This window comes from Lonchura striata, chromosome 10 (assembly GCF_050655825.1).
Source record: "Lonchura striata isolate lonStrDom1 chromosome 10, ASM5065582v1, whole genome shotgun sequence".
Taxonomy (NCBI): Eukaryota; Metazoa; Chordata; class Aves; order Passeriformes; family Estrildidae; genus Lonchura; species Lonchura striata.
Window position 1 is genome coordinate 13,469,921 of NC_140712.1, and position 16,897 is coordinate 13,486,817.

General features: G+C 36.9%; 1 long non-coding RNA gene across 2 annotated transcripts in view; it reads left to right on the top strand.

Moving 5' to 3' along the window:
* Positions 1-16,897, top strand: part of LOC110474173 (uncharacterized) — a 352,072-nt gene that overhangs the window by 62,326 nt on the left and 272,849 nt on the right. Inside the window, exon 1 of one of the 2 annotated variants that reach the window (XR_002466029.4) lies at positions 7,557-15,786. The exons of the other annotated variant lie outside the window; for it this stretch is intronic. This is a non-coding gene — a long non-coding RNA (uncharacterized LOC110474173). Of the gene's footprint in view, positions 1-7,556; positions 15,787-16,897 lie in introns of those variants that run through there. 2 annotated transcript variants of the gene reach the window in all.

The following is a 16,897-nucleotide window of genomic DNA, read 5'->3' on the forward strand; positions in this document are numbered from 1 at the left end:
AATAATGTCATAGTTGATCTTAATTTGGCCTTTACTCTCTCATATGCATGCTTGCCTACTCAATTAGAAGTACATATACTCCACTTATTGTATTACTTTTTATTCAGGCAACGATCAATTTAATCACAAGTTGACTGTCATCACAATACATGTGCACATGAGAATTCCTGAAATTTAAGACTGTGAATGTGTTTAAGGATTATTTATGTTGTCAATCTAAATGTAGCTTTGCTCTAACACCATATCATGTTCACTTACGTCACTGCAAAAGGAATTGAAAAACTGCAAATTCGTTGTATGCCTGTACAAGATATTCACAGAGGAATATTTAAGGGCTATAAAGCAGCAGTTATAATTTTGCATTGTCTGTAGTGGCTGGACTTAGCCTCTGTGGGAAAGATGCTACAGTAAACCAAGGTATGACTGTAAACTTTCAAAAGTGAGCTGTTAGAAATGCAAGTGTGGAAGATCCTTATTTTCTCCAGTTTACCTGAAATCAACTGGAAACAGGTTTTAATTCAACAGAACAAAAGAGCCCTTCAAAGGTGACTGATGAGTGTCCTACTGAAGGCTTTTCACATCGTAAAACAGTGCTTCAAGTGCACTGAGCTCACATTGCTACATTTTGCCTTTAAAGCATCTATAACCTGGTCTGGGTTGAGATGAAGTCAGTGAGGTATTGCTACCTGCTACAAAAGAGAGGCTTGAATCATTCTTTTAATGAGGCAGGGGCCAGCTCTCATTTGACAAAAAATCTTTTTCTAAATAATTTATCCTGACTAGGAATTCATGCACTTTCATTTAAAGAATAAATTTATTTCCTATTTAATACCAACTCTGTAACATTCCACTAAACTACTTTCTCCAGGAAAAAAAAAAAAAGTATTCTTGTTTAGGACAGAAGCAAACAAGTGTTTATTGAGAAACTATTTTGTGTAAGTCTAAACCCAGATGTTTCCACACTAATCTCTATAATCTGTGATGACATCCCTATTGCCACAAGACACATGAATGTCAAGCTCTACATGACTTCTGGTTAGAAGTCTCAAGAGAGGGGAACAAATAGCCTTGGCTATTACATGACTTAGGAATTGTTAAAAGCTGCCCACTGTTGGTGTTAATCCATGCCAGCTGCAAAGAAGATTGAGATGGGGTAGCTCTTCAAATTAATGTTGTTGTTGTAGCAAACCTTGATGTCTTTTGCTGTTGTTGTGAAGACAACACTAATTTCATTGATTCATTCAGTATTATGCTGATTATAGCTCCTGCAGAACATCTACATAACCTAATCAGTCCTTTCCTTCCTTGGCAAGTCCATTTTTTGTGTTTCTGTGAGATTACCCAGCTCCCTGAGTGATGAGCAGTGCCATTTCTTGGCAGGATGTGACATTGCTTTTAATAAGATACACTTCAAAGCATTGTGCCACACCACACCAAATATCACTTGAAAACAGCAGAAAACCTTTCACTTTCATTTCTTTGCTTTTCATTTTTTTACACCTTATCTTGGAAGCATTAAAGGCAACCAGCTTTTTGGCTTTCATGCCTCTCTGAAGATGTAAGTGCCACAATGCTAATGCCAAAAGAATCAGAATGAAAAAGTCCCTGAAAGGAGAAAGGGTGGGTGGGAAACAGGAAAATGAGCAAAGAAGAAGATGAAAAGGGAGCACTAAGGAGAAAAACTATTTCTTAATTACACTATGAACTTTCTCTTGTGAATCTTGGATCTCACCCTAATTAAAGTAATTGGCATGTAGCAGTGTGATCCAGATGGAATTCAGACACATTCTGTACTGGGCAAAGAGGCTTTAAATTTGCATTTGCTAGCTAGCTTGCAAAAAAGCTCTTTTTTTTTTTTTTCTCTTCCATTATGTGCAAAAGGAAGAAGGGGATTACATGGTTGTTAAGAAAGAGAAGGCACGTGAATGCAAATATATTAATTTTTCTTTAGGCTCAATATGTTCACCTTGCATTCAGAAGGAGTTAGAGCTCCTGCAGGATGTTCCTTTGGTAAATCCTCAAAATATCTTAGACTATTCTGTTGTTCAGGGGAGCTTTTGCCTAGTCTGTAAGTGTTTAAATAAAGTATCATGAAAAGGTTAAAAATTGACAGAAGTATAGTGCAGGACAAAAAAAATAACTTATTAATAACTAAGCCTGCAGGAAATACCAAACCTGCAGGAAACAAGAGCCATGACCCAAGAAGTAAGAATACGAGGACATGATAAATTAAACAACAAATCCAAAGAACAAATTTCCTTGAAATTTGTGCTCATTAACATAAGATCCCTTCAAACTCAGCTTGTTCTCTGATTCTGTGAAAATACCCACCCACAGGTTGCCCTTACTTACAAAAATCTCTTCCTCATTGAGTGTAAGTGGCAAAATAAGTGTGCATTGTATCTTTAAACAGATGAAGTTGCAAAGACCAGAGCTTTAGGTTGTTACACACATGGGAAATATACAAATTTTGTATTGTTCCAAGTGTGTAAAAATGGGCACCTGGCATAATGGAGGTGTGCTAACTTTGTGGATCCTCCACTTAACACCCATCTCTCTGCAGATGTGAAATGAAATCGAATATCTCAGTTCTGTGTGTGGATCAGCATATTGCACAGGGTGAAAGAGCCTTTATTTGGGACAGCAGAAGTAGACAGGGATAGCTGGGGACTAACGTACTTAGGTCATCTCTGTCCACTAGTTAAACACAGAAACTGTGACCAAAACCACAGGACAGTTTCTTGGTGAAAGAGGATCATTCTCACAAGCAACAGTACCCTTTTTCTTCCCCTTTTAACAACATTTAAGACAACATGGTGATTCCTTTGAAAGATGAAAAATTTGAATATGGGTTTGTTCCTTTAATTTCATCCTGTCACCTGTGCAGGGGCAGAAATTCCAGGAAGTGCACTCTTGTCTCCTGTCCTTGTCAACTCTTCTGTCTTTGCAAGCAAAGAAAACCTTTGCTTTTTCTTCTTCCACTAAGCCATTGTCAGTTTTTCATTTCCCTGAACCTGTTGTGAGATCAAAGGAAGGGGTCATTGGACGGGAGAGCTGCTGCAGTGCAACTCAGCAATGGAAAGCCAGCAGAGTATCACAGCTTCCCTGTGCTCAGTGACCCTTCTTCCAGAGGTGAGGTCAAAACACTTGACCCTGCCATAGATGTACAAAGCTGAAAGGAGAGCTTGTACTGGAGTGCCTCGAAGGAGGCTCAGCTCTCCACCCTTCTCACTAGGAGCTCTGCTGAAACCCAGTGCAGCCAAACAGGGGTTTAATTAAAATTACACTAATCTAACAAACTACAAATTCAGATTAAGAGGTAAAAAACTGTGTGTAAATAATTATTAAAATTATTCTCTCAGGCACTGTTCCTTATTAAAGGTTTTCTAGACTTTATTTCTGATGAAGTAGAACTAATGGTGATTAGTGGTAGAGGTCACACATGCTCTGTGCAAGTTTAGCATATTTCCTAAGTCTAAGTCTTTGTTAGAACTGCAGATAGCTTTAAACTCAGTTGCAGCCAGGAAAACACAGACTCAGGTGTACTTTTGTGTGTTTTTTCTGGCATGAAAACATATATACAGGTGAGATTTTTCTTGTGGTCATGTTGTACAGATTTTTGTAATTTCATTAAAAGTTGTCCCTGGTTGGCACCAAAAATTGTTTTATTTTAAAAAGTTTGAAGTGAGTTGAATAGGTTCTACTAGGATGCTCCATGCTACTTATAGGAAGTAGTTACTGACTGATTTGTGATCTGCTGTTGCAGTGTGCCTTGGCTTGGGCATCTACAGAGATAAGCAAATGACACTTATTGTGTGCAAAGTGAGTGTGTAACATTTGGTAGGCTGGATCTTGTAGGTTTTGGAATGTTTGGATTTTTTGTTTTCTTGCTTTCAATGGTGCTGTTTTTATGGCACTTGAAGTTCTGAATCTAAGGAGAAAGCTGTGAGGTGAATAGATGGTGGTCTTGGTGCTTAGAGCACCATTTCCTGTTGTCCTTTTGTGTGCCTGACAGGTCTGATATTTTATGGGGGGAAAAGTTATAATTTTTTTTTTAAGTTAGGAAAATAAGTCCAATGAATCCTGCTAAAAGGCAGCCTCATACTGTTGTCATTAATGGCTTCCCCTGAGAAACTGGCAAATTGATAAATTAAGCTTTCCCTCTGTGACAGCCTTTCACACAGTCAAGATGTAGTCCTAACTTTAGTCTTCAGCAGCAGTAAATCAATCTACTACAGAAATACTTTGCTTTTCCTACCCAGGTACAAAATAGAGACTTGGTGTGTCAGTTCTCTGTGTTTAGCTCTAAGTCATTTTGGTAATCACAGGAGGCATAAATTTTGTATTTATGTTGAAATGCATCCCTAATTGAGATGTCTATATTGCTTCAAGCCTCTCTTCTTGAAAACCAATTAATAAATTTCACACTAGAACACAGTCTTTTTATTAAGACTCAATTAAGGAAGATATAATGAGGCCAAACTAGGTGAAGCTTTTAGTGTGTATTATACACAGCAGATCTTGAAAGATAGATGCAAAGTCAAATCTCACTTTGAACCTGCTTTCATCTAGCAGCAGTAAAAAATCTATATATGCTGCCTGTACTAGCAAGAAGTTCATAAATAAAAAAACTAAGCAAACTGAAATTATCATCCACAAGTACAAGATGAATTTTAGTTATGTCCCCTGTGAACATGGGAAACTGATCCTTATTTCAAACTTTTTAATAAAAGCTGATGTCTTATTTCATTAACTATTACCAGTTACTACTAAATAATTATAAATTGCACGCATTGCCTTTTTTTTCATCTCCTCCATTTGCAAAGATTGTTTTAACAGTTGTTTAGATAAATTGTCTTCATATAATATTGAGCTGTAGTATAGTTTCTCAACCTTGCTGTTGCTTTAAAGGGATTAATTCCTCCCTAAAATGTGGTCTTTTTGAAGACATGATATTAAACATAAGCCTAAGCATAAAAAAGGGGTGACATTGTCATAAACATAAAGAATCTGCGTCTACAGGACACTAGGTGCCAGAATAACTTGAAATTTTCAAAGGGCTTATGACTATGTGTTAGTTTATTGATCTTAGCATCATGGATGCAGTGATAATTATCATTGATTATAGTTCTTTGATAATTAATGAGAGACTTCAGGTGCAAAAGTTCTTGTATATATCAGTGCCTTAAAAGCATTTGAAGGCATGGTTCTTCATTTCTCTTCTTTGAGGAAAAAGTAAAATCACATACATTAAAAAAATTCTTTTGAAAATATGTAATGCATATGTACATTGCTAATAAGGATTACTAGAGTGAAACTAGGATGGCTATAGATCCATTTTCAAGTATATAACTTACCAGAATTTACTTTTAGGCTACTATTAAAATAATTTTAAAAAAAAATATTAAGCAAAATTCCAAAAAGCCTTAGTCAGTATAACTAAATGAGTTTTGTTAAGAAATACTTAAGGGTAGAGAAAAAGAATCATCACAGCTTTCTGACAATATCTAATAATCTATTTATCAAGTTTTGAAAGAAAGCACTTTGACCAGATTCCTGAGGTACAGTTGTTTTGTCCTGTTAAATTTTTTTACCCAAGCCCTAATTTGATATTTACTTATTGTTAGATCTCTTGATAACATATCTCCCAGGATCACGACATTTTGGCCCATTTTTAGATAAGTGAACCCAGACTGAAGCAGTTCTTTCAAATACCATTATGGAAGAAGGACACTTTGCAAGATGATGTGTGTGGCTGCAAATAAAGAGAAAACTAGGATTTTGGAGTTTATCATTAAATAAACTTTGAATTTTCAAGTGTATGCTCATTTATTTGTTTGATTTAGCTAGAGTTTAGTCCAAAAACTGAAGTCATTAGACCTTCACCCAGCAAGGCACTTGCACACATTCATAATTTTAAATACTTGAGTAACTGGATTCAAATCATGGTCTTAAGTGTTTTGTTTGAGTGGGAATCCATTGATTGCTTTTTGGCACCAATCTCATTCTTTCTTTAAATGAAGTTAGCCAAGAAATTAGAAGCCTTAGTTCACTTCCTTGTTCAGAGAACAATGCCACATGTAGAGCTTTGCTGACAGAGCTTTGGGAGGCTGAGCAAGACCTTTTTATTGAAGAAAACATTATTGTGCATGACTTCTATTAATTAGTGCTTGGGCCTTGGGCTGAAGACCCTTATGGCTCACTCAGCTTGAACATCATCCCCTCAAGAAGAATACAGCCATTTAAGATTCTGATTTTCAAATTCAGTAGAGCAGTTACTCCTTATCTTTTGAGATTTCTTAAGGCTGTGGATGGCAAACAGGCTTTGCAGTGTGGCAAAAATAATAGGAAAAAATGGGCTGTTGTGGACAGGGGATCATTCTGCCTTATCCAACTTCCAGATATTTTGGAGGGGTTGTGGTGGCAAGCTCTGCCTCAGCTCCTCTACGGCAGAGATGTGTCTTGTGCCAGGGAAGGTCATGCAGCCCTTCCTCTGTCCCAGAGACTTCCATCATGGTGAGACAGCCAGATTCCTTCAGCCCCTGAGCTCCACTCAGCTTCCACCCTGCTCATCATCACCATAATGTCTCCTTTGGTGATTGCAGGAGGCAAGAGGTAGCTGCTGTATCTGTGAGCTGCTTGGCTTCCTTTTCTGACATTCCCTCTTCACCTTTCTTTAAACAGCTTAAGTTAATTACCTAAATAGCTCATGTGAATCAGATTAGAGAATTTGAGAATCTTTCCATATGGCAGAATATCTGGGTTTGTTTTCTGGTATGATTAGACAGTTTTTCTCTAAATAATTTTCTGAAAAAAATTGAAAGAAAAATCTTCCTGGCCCACCTCATGATTCTCATTTTCAAGACTCTAACTAAATACAGGAAATCATCCTGAGTTTACACTATTATTTTGCTTCACTTTCCTTCTTTTCAAGACCGAGTTAGGGTTCCCTAGGAGCTGTGAGCATAGATTGGTTTGTGTCCCTTGGCTGTTCCTCAGCAGCCCAGCAGTGCCTCCTGCACATGTGCACAGGTGGGAGCTGTCGGTTGTGGCAGCTAAACCACGCAGGGGGCACGACCCTTGTGAGACAGGCAAAGTGAAGAAGCCATTTTTCATTGCAGTACACATTGTGGAAGAAGAAATTAGAAGGGTTTTTAAATCTTTTTCTATTTTGAGGAACATATAAAAAAAGCAATACTGGACAAGTAAAAAAGAACATTTTGTATTGGAAGAACATTAGAATTCTTTGTGTGTGACTTAAAATTTCTTTTCTTGTTTTACCACTTCTGGTTCTGAAGCTGAGAATCCAAAAGGCAGTTTTCTCAAGTTTCATTACAGGAAACTTTTTTAATGATTGTATATATTGTCTGTGATTATTATCCTTTTTTTCCCTTAGTAGTACATATCTTAACAGAATCTGCTCCTGACTGTCTTGAGAATAAGCAGAAAATGGAGTGAAGACACAGTCTTTGATCTGAAACACCAAAGTATCAGTTAAAAGACAGAAACCCTTGTGGATAAAATTTCCTCTGGGATCAATTTCTCACAAGGGTTCTTACCCTTGTTGGAAATATATCCCAGAGGAAACTTGAAAATGCTTTAATAGCCAATTTCTGCTGATTTCCTGATGAGGATCATTTCTGTTTAGATAGATGGTTTCACTAGATCACTGAAGAATGATTTTAAAGAAAGTTTCCCATGAGAAGGTCACATTTATGTCTTTAAAATTAAACACATCATTAAAAAGTCTTGGCTAAATCAAGGCTAGGGAAACACAGGTGAGTGACTTCACATTCAGACCTGAATACTTATAAAGTAAAATGTGGGAGGCTTCTGAAGCTTTATTCCTAATTTTTCCATTCAGTGCACTGGTTGGCAGATAACTAACTCCTCTTTCAAGGTCATTGTTTTTTTAAACGTGGCAACAACCTAACTAAACAAACTCCCCATGTTTACTAATCAATTTCCTGGTTTTTTTTTTTATTATTTTTTTTTAATAGATCCAGAAGTTTTTGCCAAAAATGTGTTCTTAAACAGACAAATGGGAGAATACTGGGGCTAAAAAAGCTGTGCTCACTGAAAGTATTTGCCAAATGAGTCAGAATAACATATTTGGAAGACAGGGATCAGTGCATTATTGGCCTGACTGGGCACTTATGCAGAAATAATTACAAACTGTAAAGAATAGGAGGCTGTGGGCATTGGAGCTCTATAAGAATTTAGTAAATTGTGTAAAATCATGGCTATAACTCTTTATGTTTCAATCAGTGGCTCAGTCACTCTGAACGAGCTGGATACTTACCTGCCTTCTCTGATTATTTTGGGGTAAACTGTACACATTTGTCTAAGATGAAAGTTGAAATAGATTGAATTTGATTGGATATAAAGAAAAACATATCTCATTTTGGGGGCAGTCAAACTTTGGGACCAGCTTCCTGGAAGATTGTGTAGTCCCAGATTGTGTGGATTCCTTGAGGTTTTCAAAATCTGGCTGGGAAAAAGCCTGAGAAGCCTGGTTTGAGCTTATAGTTAATGCTGCTTTCAGCAGGAGATTGGATTTGGGCCCTTCAGTGAACTCTTTGCCAGCCAGAACAAACATGTGATGTCTATATTTTGCATGTGCTCGTGGTGAAGCAAATTCTCAGCCATAAGTATTTTGCATGAAGACAATTAGGATCAAAGAGGAAACTCCAAAATCTTTACAGGTCAGATGCCATCATTTATCTCTCCAGGTAGAGATCTTAAGAAGTCCTTTTTCTTGAATTGTTGTGCTCTGCTACACCATTTGATCTGTTAACATATTGTCTATAAAGTATTTGCTGAAACTACCCTGGTACTAAGCCAGAGGACACAAGTTTGGTTCTTGTTTGATACTTGTTCAAAGATGGAAAACATTAAGAGCAAAGAGATTACTGGAGCTAAGACAATTACCTTTGGCTAATGAGATCTTAAGATACTCACAGAGGACTCTGCTAAGTAAGTTATATTTGTCTGCAATTTCTTTCTTCCTTTTGAACATAGATGGAATCCCTTCTCAGTATGTAAAACTGGCCTGGGAGGAAATAAAAAAGAAATAAAAAAAGAAAAAAAAATCTTCTAAAAAATATCTTTGGCTAAGTTTGATAGTTATGAAAAAAATACTTCCATTTATTTTGTGATTGGTTGTGGGGGTGGAAAGTAATTGTAGATATTTCAACAATAAGTTGCCATTTAGATTCTGGACGCTAGACCAGCTGTTCAGTCCCACATCAAAATTGTGTTAGAAGGGGGCAGTCAATGTTATAAGTCACTCTGGGCTCTTATGTAGAAGAAACAACAAAAGAAAATATTTTTCCTTTTACCCCCTACTTCTCTTCCCTTCTTGCTGCCTGCTGAGAGGTTTTTAAAAGCCTATCTCCATCATAGGCACATGGTTGGGTTTTACCTTTATCAGGCACAGAGGAGGCAGGCCAGCCTTTTGAAATTTCTCAGCAGTCAGCAAGAATAAAGTGGGCATCCTAGTGGTAGGAGTAATTTTCAGCTTCCTGACAACAATTGGCAGAATGCTGGGAAAAGCTATTAAAAATGAGGTTCGATCACCAAAGTCTATTTTGGCCTATATTTAATGAGATGTGTCAGCTAGAATTTACAGTAAGTGGCTAATTGTTAATAATGTGCCTGTCTAAGACCCTCTGTGACTTCAGCAGATCTGCACAATACAACCTCATGTGCTTACTACATTTTTCTTTATTGGGTATCGCTGGTCAACTTATCACTGTAGAGAAGGAACAGGATGTGCCAGGGAAAAAAGCATTGTTAACTCTATAAAAGTTTATTTATTATATATTACTGAATGTACTATATGGGTAAATTGCAACAAATAAGTTAAAATTAAAAATGAAGATGTGACCTCAATAAAGCATTGGCATTTCATTTCCCTTCTTAATTATGCTCAGGATCAAGGGGATGTTTGTATTTAAGTCACTGAATTGCTTGGTTGCAAAGGTTTCTTACTGCTCTAGGCAAGTTGCCATGTATTTTTGTGCTTTGTTTTTTTTATCAGTATAAAACTTCTTTCCCTAGCAAAAAGTGAAATGCATATGCATAGTGAAGTGACTGAGGGATGCTCATAAGATCCTATAAAAAGGATTTATGATAAAATTGCTTCATATGAACAAACCTAAACCTCACTTTCTTAATCTTTTGAAAAATATGGTTTTGAAGACTGTTGCATTTATTAAATTAAAGAATGCCCAACCTCCCCCCAAAAAAAAACAAAAACCATTTAAGAACATTTTGTGCCAGCATGGCAGTCTGGGTGCCTTAGGCCAGCACTCAGTGCATCCCACTGCAATGTGTGTGTAGAGCCAGTCTGGGCTGCTGTGCTAAGGCTGTCCTGACTGTGCCCAGGGAACTCGCTGCCTGAGATATTCCATGCTTCCAGCTTGCTTCTAGAAGGATTCCAAAGCTTTCCTTTCCTTTTTGTTTGCTTTTGTCTGGTTCACAAAGGTTTTCAGCCATCGTATCTTTCATTAAACTAATTGATATATTTAAAGAAAGCAGGAAAACTTGTAAGTTATAAAAATATTTTTCTTTGGATTTGAAAAAATAACAAAAACACGCCTTGCTTAAATCCCTTCACCATCATATATAAATTGGTTACTGTTTCTGGCTGTGCTTGATAAACATCTTCCTCTTGTAAAAACAGAAACTGTATATAAAGATTATTTATTTCCCAATTTTCTTTATCAGGGTTTTGCAGTTTCTGATAATGAACACAACCTGGGAGACTGTTTTCCTCATGTTTCCAAAATGCATTCTGAGGGTCTAGTGTAGCTTTTATAATCCCATATATTGTAGCTAATGTCAGAAAGCAGAGTGTAAATGGTCTAATACAAGTAATAGGAATTGAGAAGGTAGATACACTGTTTTTCATCTTTCAAAGAAGTCAGAACTGTGTATTTAAGGGGTTGGAAACAGAGAGAACATGCAGGAACCTTTGTAATGATACCTCATGGAAACACTGGTGGGCACTGGTCTAGCTCTGCATTTGTCCAATAGCTACCCAGGCATTAAGGATGCTGGAAAATCACCAACTGTGTGAATGGGTTTAGGGGGGCCCTGCAGGCCAAATAAAGTACTTCGATTAAACATTGAGCTTGGGAGATAGATGGCACATCTTTATAAAGAGCTGCACATGCGAATGGGTCTTGTTAATCAAGCATGAGGTCCAGCACTTCAGTCCCTTTTTTTTGGATATATGAGATTTTTCTTGCTAGATTAGGTAATTTCTGAACAATAAGCTTTTATTCCTCTTTCCACCTTCTCCAGCTCCCAGCTTCCTCTTAAATATGATGAGTTTATAAACCTAAGAAAGGAAAAAAGATATAAAAATAGGAACTGAAGGAAAGTGGCCAGTCTTGGTGCCAGCCTCCTGAGTGTCACTTGGCAGCTGCTCCAATGGTCTGTCCCTTTCTGTTGATTCTCAGCCCATGACCTGAGAGGGCACAGGGACCTTGCAGTGCTCTGTAGAGTGGAGCAAGAGACACAATGGCATTTCTGCTTCTCTATCTGTTACTCTCCTTGCAATGATACATTCTGAGCACTTCTTAGTACTTTATTTGCTTCCTTAATTTTATTCATTTTCTTATTGCAGAAATCCATTTTATTTTTTTTTAAACATCTGACTAAAATAATCAACCATCCTCCAGATTTAAAATCATAAAATTAAATTTGATTTCTTGGACTATCATACTGGGCTTGTGTATTGAGCATTTTGTTTCTTATTGCAGAAACAGATGTTCAGTTGTTTATTCAGTCAGCACCTGTCTTTAAAAAGTATTTTTGTTAGTTTATGAATGTCATTAGAGGAAATATCCAGGAATACTTTTCCACCCTTCTAAAGCATTTTCTCAGCTTCACAATTAATACATTTTTGTAAAGCAGTCTAGATACCATCCAAGAGATTGTCTTTCTTTTGAGTTAAAAAAATGTCTTTGTATGTTTATTTTGTGAGAAAGGTCCACATGAAGGTTCTAGTCAATTTAATACCTTCTAAAAAATTTGTCTTCTTGGGAATATAATGAACCTCTCAACTCCAAGAGTAGTCAAATGAAAGAATTCTAGCAGAGATAATGGTAGCCTAAAGTGTTTTGGTTTTGTAACCTAGCAGCTGCTGCTGATAGGTGGTTGTTCCACAGGGATCACAAGAGTTTTAGGCCCTAATAAATAGATTTATTTTTCAGAAGATCTATTGTAGTAGGCAAAGTTATTTGCTGTCTTAGAAGTTGGTACCACATCACATCACATCACATCACATGGTGGTGAACTAAGCAAGTGCATTTGAAATGCAGTTTAATGATATTGCCAGGACAAAAATCACATTGTCAGTATTGTCATATGTTTAAATTTTTGTGGTGATTTTTTTAAAAGTTTCTTTCCAGACAGCTAATGTTGCAGCATGCTCCTGTGATGGTGGCTAAACTCAGACTGTTTTTTAATTAATTGGAAAAATTTCTAATCATGCATATTGAAGCAGTATCCATGATGTCAGTATGTCAGAGGGATGTCAGGAACCATTAGTAGAAGCTGATGACAGTCTTTCAGTTTTCCTTGTCAATTTTTTTCTTCAAGAAATCAATAACAGGTATTTCTCATATATCAAAAATATTAAATAGAGAGTATACATGAGCTTTCTTTTGAGCCAAGACCATTTTAGTGTGAAGGATAACAAAATCTCTTCTGCTTAAAGGAAAAGACAGTGATTCTCCTTAATAGTGATTTCAAAATGTTTGATCCCTGTATTTCTGTCCAGTCATGTGAAACTGGAGCACACTTTTATTCTAAACTCCTGTGAATTTGTGGTGGATATCTGGCTAATTTCCAAGTCAAGCATGATTACAATACTGTGCCTTCAATAAATTTCACAGAACTAATGTAGTCTTCAAAGGCATGAGGGGTTAAAGCTAGGTCAACTGACATCCTTCTTGCACAACAGCATGTCTTCAGTTAATTATGTTGCATCTATATGTGTGTTCTGTGTTGTCATACTGACTAAACTAAGCCTAAAAATACTATAGAAGAAAAAATGGAATTGATGAAGATGAATGCCCAGACTGCCAGCATGGCTTATTTAATAGCTTCTTGAAATGTATTAGTGAGGAGTTTCAGCTCAGAGCCCATTGTCCAATGCTGCAGCAGATCTGTCCTGCACACAAAATCTTACCAAGTGTTAATAAAGATAATAATGTTTTTTCAGGCTAAGCTCTACTGACACATGCATGAAACAATTAGAATGTATCAATCCAGATGAGTTAGACTTCTAACAGTAAGAAGTGTCTACAGAATTACATATTCATTATTTTACCACATCAAACAGATCATAGCAGGAATCACAGAGCTTTTTGTTAGCAAGTAATCCAGTACATAGAGAGTTCTAAACTGTAACAAATCTGCATCATTTAAATGGCACTGTTGAGCCCTCTAGAAGTAGAAGGAAATGTAATAAATTGTCTTGGTGATGATGTAGGAAAGTAACAATATAGATATTGATGTATACATAGTAAAAACAAAGGCTTGCACTCCAGGCAAACCTGTGACACTGTTGGTTTCTTGTTTGTGTGAATCCTGTTCATGCTCATACTGGTCTGAATGTGCACAAACACAACAGTGTCTGCTCAAGAGCATCAGATTAACTGTTCTCTCTACCCCTGTTTGTACTTTAGATAATATGCTCACAGGAATCATTAAGTGCTTGTTCAGGTATGAACAGGATCTCCTTTCACACCAATGAACTCAGTTGTATCCCTGAACATGTTCAATTTATGTATTCATGTCACTAATCACCTGATTTTCTACCTGATCAGTTCACAACCTCATTGCCGCATAGCTGCATGTTGTGGGACAGAAAGTCTGCGTGGCTAATCCCATCGTTTCACCTTCCGTGTGTGCCATCCTGGCTGTGGCTCTCTCCTGTGTACTTCACTGCCAGCAGTGGTCCTGCTGAGATTGTTATCCATCTTTGCTTTTCAGTCCTGCAGGATCATCCCAATGACAGCCAGGTGAGCACAGTCCTGGAGCAAGGACTGCAGGGCATATGATTCAGCAGCTGCAGTTTCCTCACCTGCAGAAAAACGGGACTATATTGCAATGTTAATATGAGATGAATATGATCCAGAAATTTTTTAGCTGCATTTTGCTGCTGTGATGACCTGGACATTTCTTGTCAGAGCGTCAGATATTCCTGGTTAGAACCCCAAACACAGAGCTGCCTGCCTGCCACAACCCTGTTTATAAAGAAGGTGAATTTTAAACACAAGAAAGTTGAAAAGAATATTGCACTAGAGAGGTCCAAGAATAGAAAATAAGTAAGACAAATAATAAAAGCTGTGGTATCAGATGATGCTGCATGGGCTGTTGTTTCTCTTAGTGTTTTGGGAATGAAATTCAAAAGCAGTGGATCCAGGGTTGCCCTCACAACAGAAGACTTTGAATTTACTGTCAGTCCAGTAAATACTGCTTGGTACTTCTAGTTTTGGGGGACATTTTTGTGTTAAGAACTCTTCTGGTGTAATGCAATGGCCTTTTGGGGAAGGATTAGCTGATTGATTCAGGGTAAAAGCCATATGAGGGTCTTGTCCAGGGGCTGTGCCCCTGTTCTGTGCTTGTCAGGCTGGATTGCAGCTGTGGAGCTTGGGGCAGAGCACTGCATTTGGCAGCACTGTATTTCTAGTTCTGTTTGTATTGAGGGGCCTAAATGATCCATATGAAACACTGACTAGTGTCTCAGTATATTAGTTCTACGTTTCTTATGCTAATTTAATTATTTACTTGTAAGTAGATATTGTTTGAAATTCCATAGATACAATTCATTAGCAGCCACAAGCAGATTATCACTATGCATTAGCACATAATGAGCTATTTATTATTTAACAAAAATGTAGAACTATAAAATAGCCTATTAAAATATTTGTGCATATCTCTGTTTAGATATTTGATTAATGAGAAAGTCTCACAGACTAATAGAAATGAAAGAGATATTTGCTCATCTAGAGGTGCTTCTAACACTCAGTAGCACTAATAGGAATGTTCTGTAGACACGGAGATCTGGATGAGCCCATGTCCATTACTTCTCCCCAGAAATGGAGTCTGTGCCTGTATTTTGTTTTGAGATTGCACTCAGAAAAACAGGAAGAGGTGCACATTGAAACCAAGATAATGTTCAACATTACTTCCATATCATAGATGATGTGTGAAGCCATTCAGTTCATTTTTCTGTTATGAGATAAATGCTCTGCATCATAGAAATGAACATGCATGTATTTTTGGCTGATCCTTTTACGGCAAATTCAGATTAATGCTTTTGGTGCTTCAGTCTAAAAATAATCCTGCAGAAAAAAATCCTAACAACATAATTCTTTTGACATTTTATAAACAAAGCTTTAATTTTGTTCATTCATTGTTTTTTTTTCCTCAAAATTTATTTTACATTTATTACTTTATTTCCTGTCTGCTGATATTTCTTCTTCCTGAATAATTGGCTTGAGCCAATAATGGAATGAGTGAGAATGTTAAAATGCTGGATAGTTTGGAACAAGAACTTGCTTTGCTGTGGTAGGAGGAGCTGTGTCAATAAGCTACAGATGCTGAGTTAATGAGGATTTTTTGGTAAGCAGGTGGGTGGTGGGAGTGGTTCTGCATACGAAACAAGGAGAGGACTAGGAAAGGCAGGGTGTAGGAGGGCTGTGGTTGGTGCTGATTGTGATGCTGGTACTTGCTATTACTTTGGATCCATTAATTAACCATTATGTGAGTTTTTTTGATTGTTTCATTAAGAATCCTATTCTTTGGTTTTCATGTTGCAATGAGTGTGCTTTGGGGATGTATTTAGCAGACTATGATAATTTGAAAATTTTAGAATGATTCTCAGTGGAAAGACTGAGGATTGAATGGAGCCTAGAGACTGAGTGATCCTTAAAATTGAAACAAACATTGATTCTTAATTGAACTTTGTTATCCAGGGAACTTTGGTAGACCAGATTTTAGGAGGAAATCCTGCTGAAGAGAATAGGGATGGTGAAGTTTCATTTGCTACTTCAAGAGAAGCTGGTGACAAAGTTCTTGGTGCTATACCTTATAAAAAACTCTCCTGCTAATCTCCAGAAGGTCTTTAGTTGCTGATGGCCTGAGGATGTACCCAAAGGATGTACCTCCCTGTACCCAAAATGTAGGATTTGGTAACTGTAAGAAAGAAAAATGCAGTATCTACAATTAGTGTAATTATTTAAATAAGGAAGAAAAAAATTAATTTTACCTTAAGAGACAGGGAATTTCTACTAAAGCATTCATATTTTGTAAGCTCTTTGGATTTATGTAATTTTGTAATTTATTTGGCTACCACAAGTGATGAGTGAGGCATGGAGTATTTAGTCTGTATTTCCTGATAAAAGTCATTCCAGGAAGGGAAAGGGCTTTCATCCATCCAAGAGAAGGGATACAATTTTAAAAACAAGCAAAAATGTAACTGTCAGAACTCCAAGTGTTGGCTTTGATTTGTACATTGTAGTTCCAAATAAAAGACAAAGATGGGCTTTTTTTTTAATACTTATGCCTTGTCTCTTTATAAAACAAATAGATTTGTAGAAGAGCAATATTCGTACCAACAGCATGCATTAAATAACCTTAACCTTAAAATAAGAATGTATTTTGAGCTTTGAATAAGGAAACAGGTGGGATTCCTTGACTGTGCTTTTAACTATGTTATTGAAGGGGAAAAATGTGCAGTTAGTCATTTCTTTGCCAGTTTCTTCTTAATCTGTAATTAGACAATGCAGTTACTAAATTTATGCTGTTGCAAAAACCAAATATTTTTGGATGCTGCTTGTTAGATTAATGAGGTTTACTTGGCTAAATCAAGGAT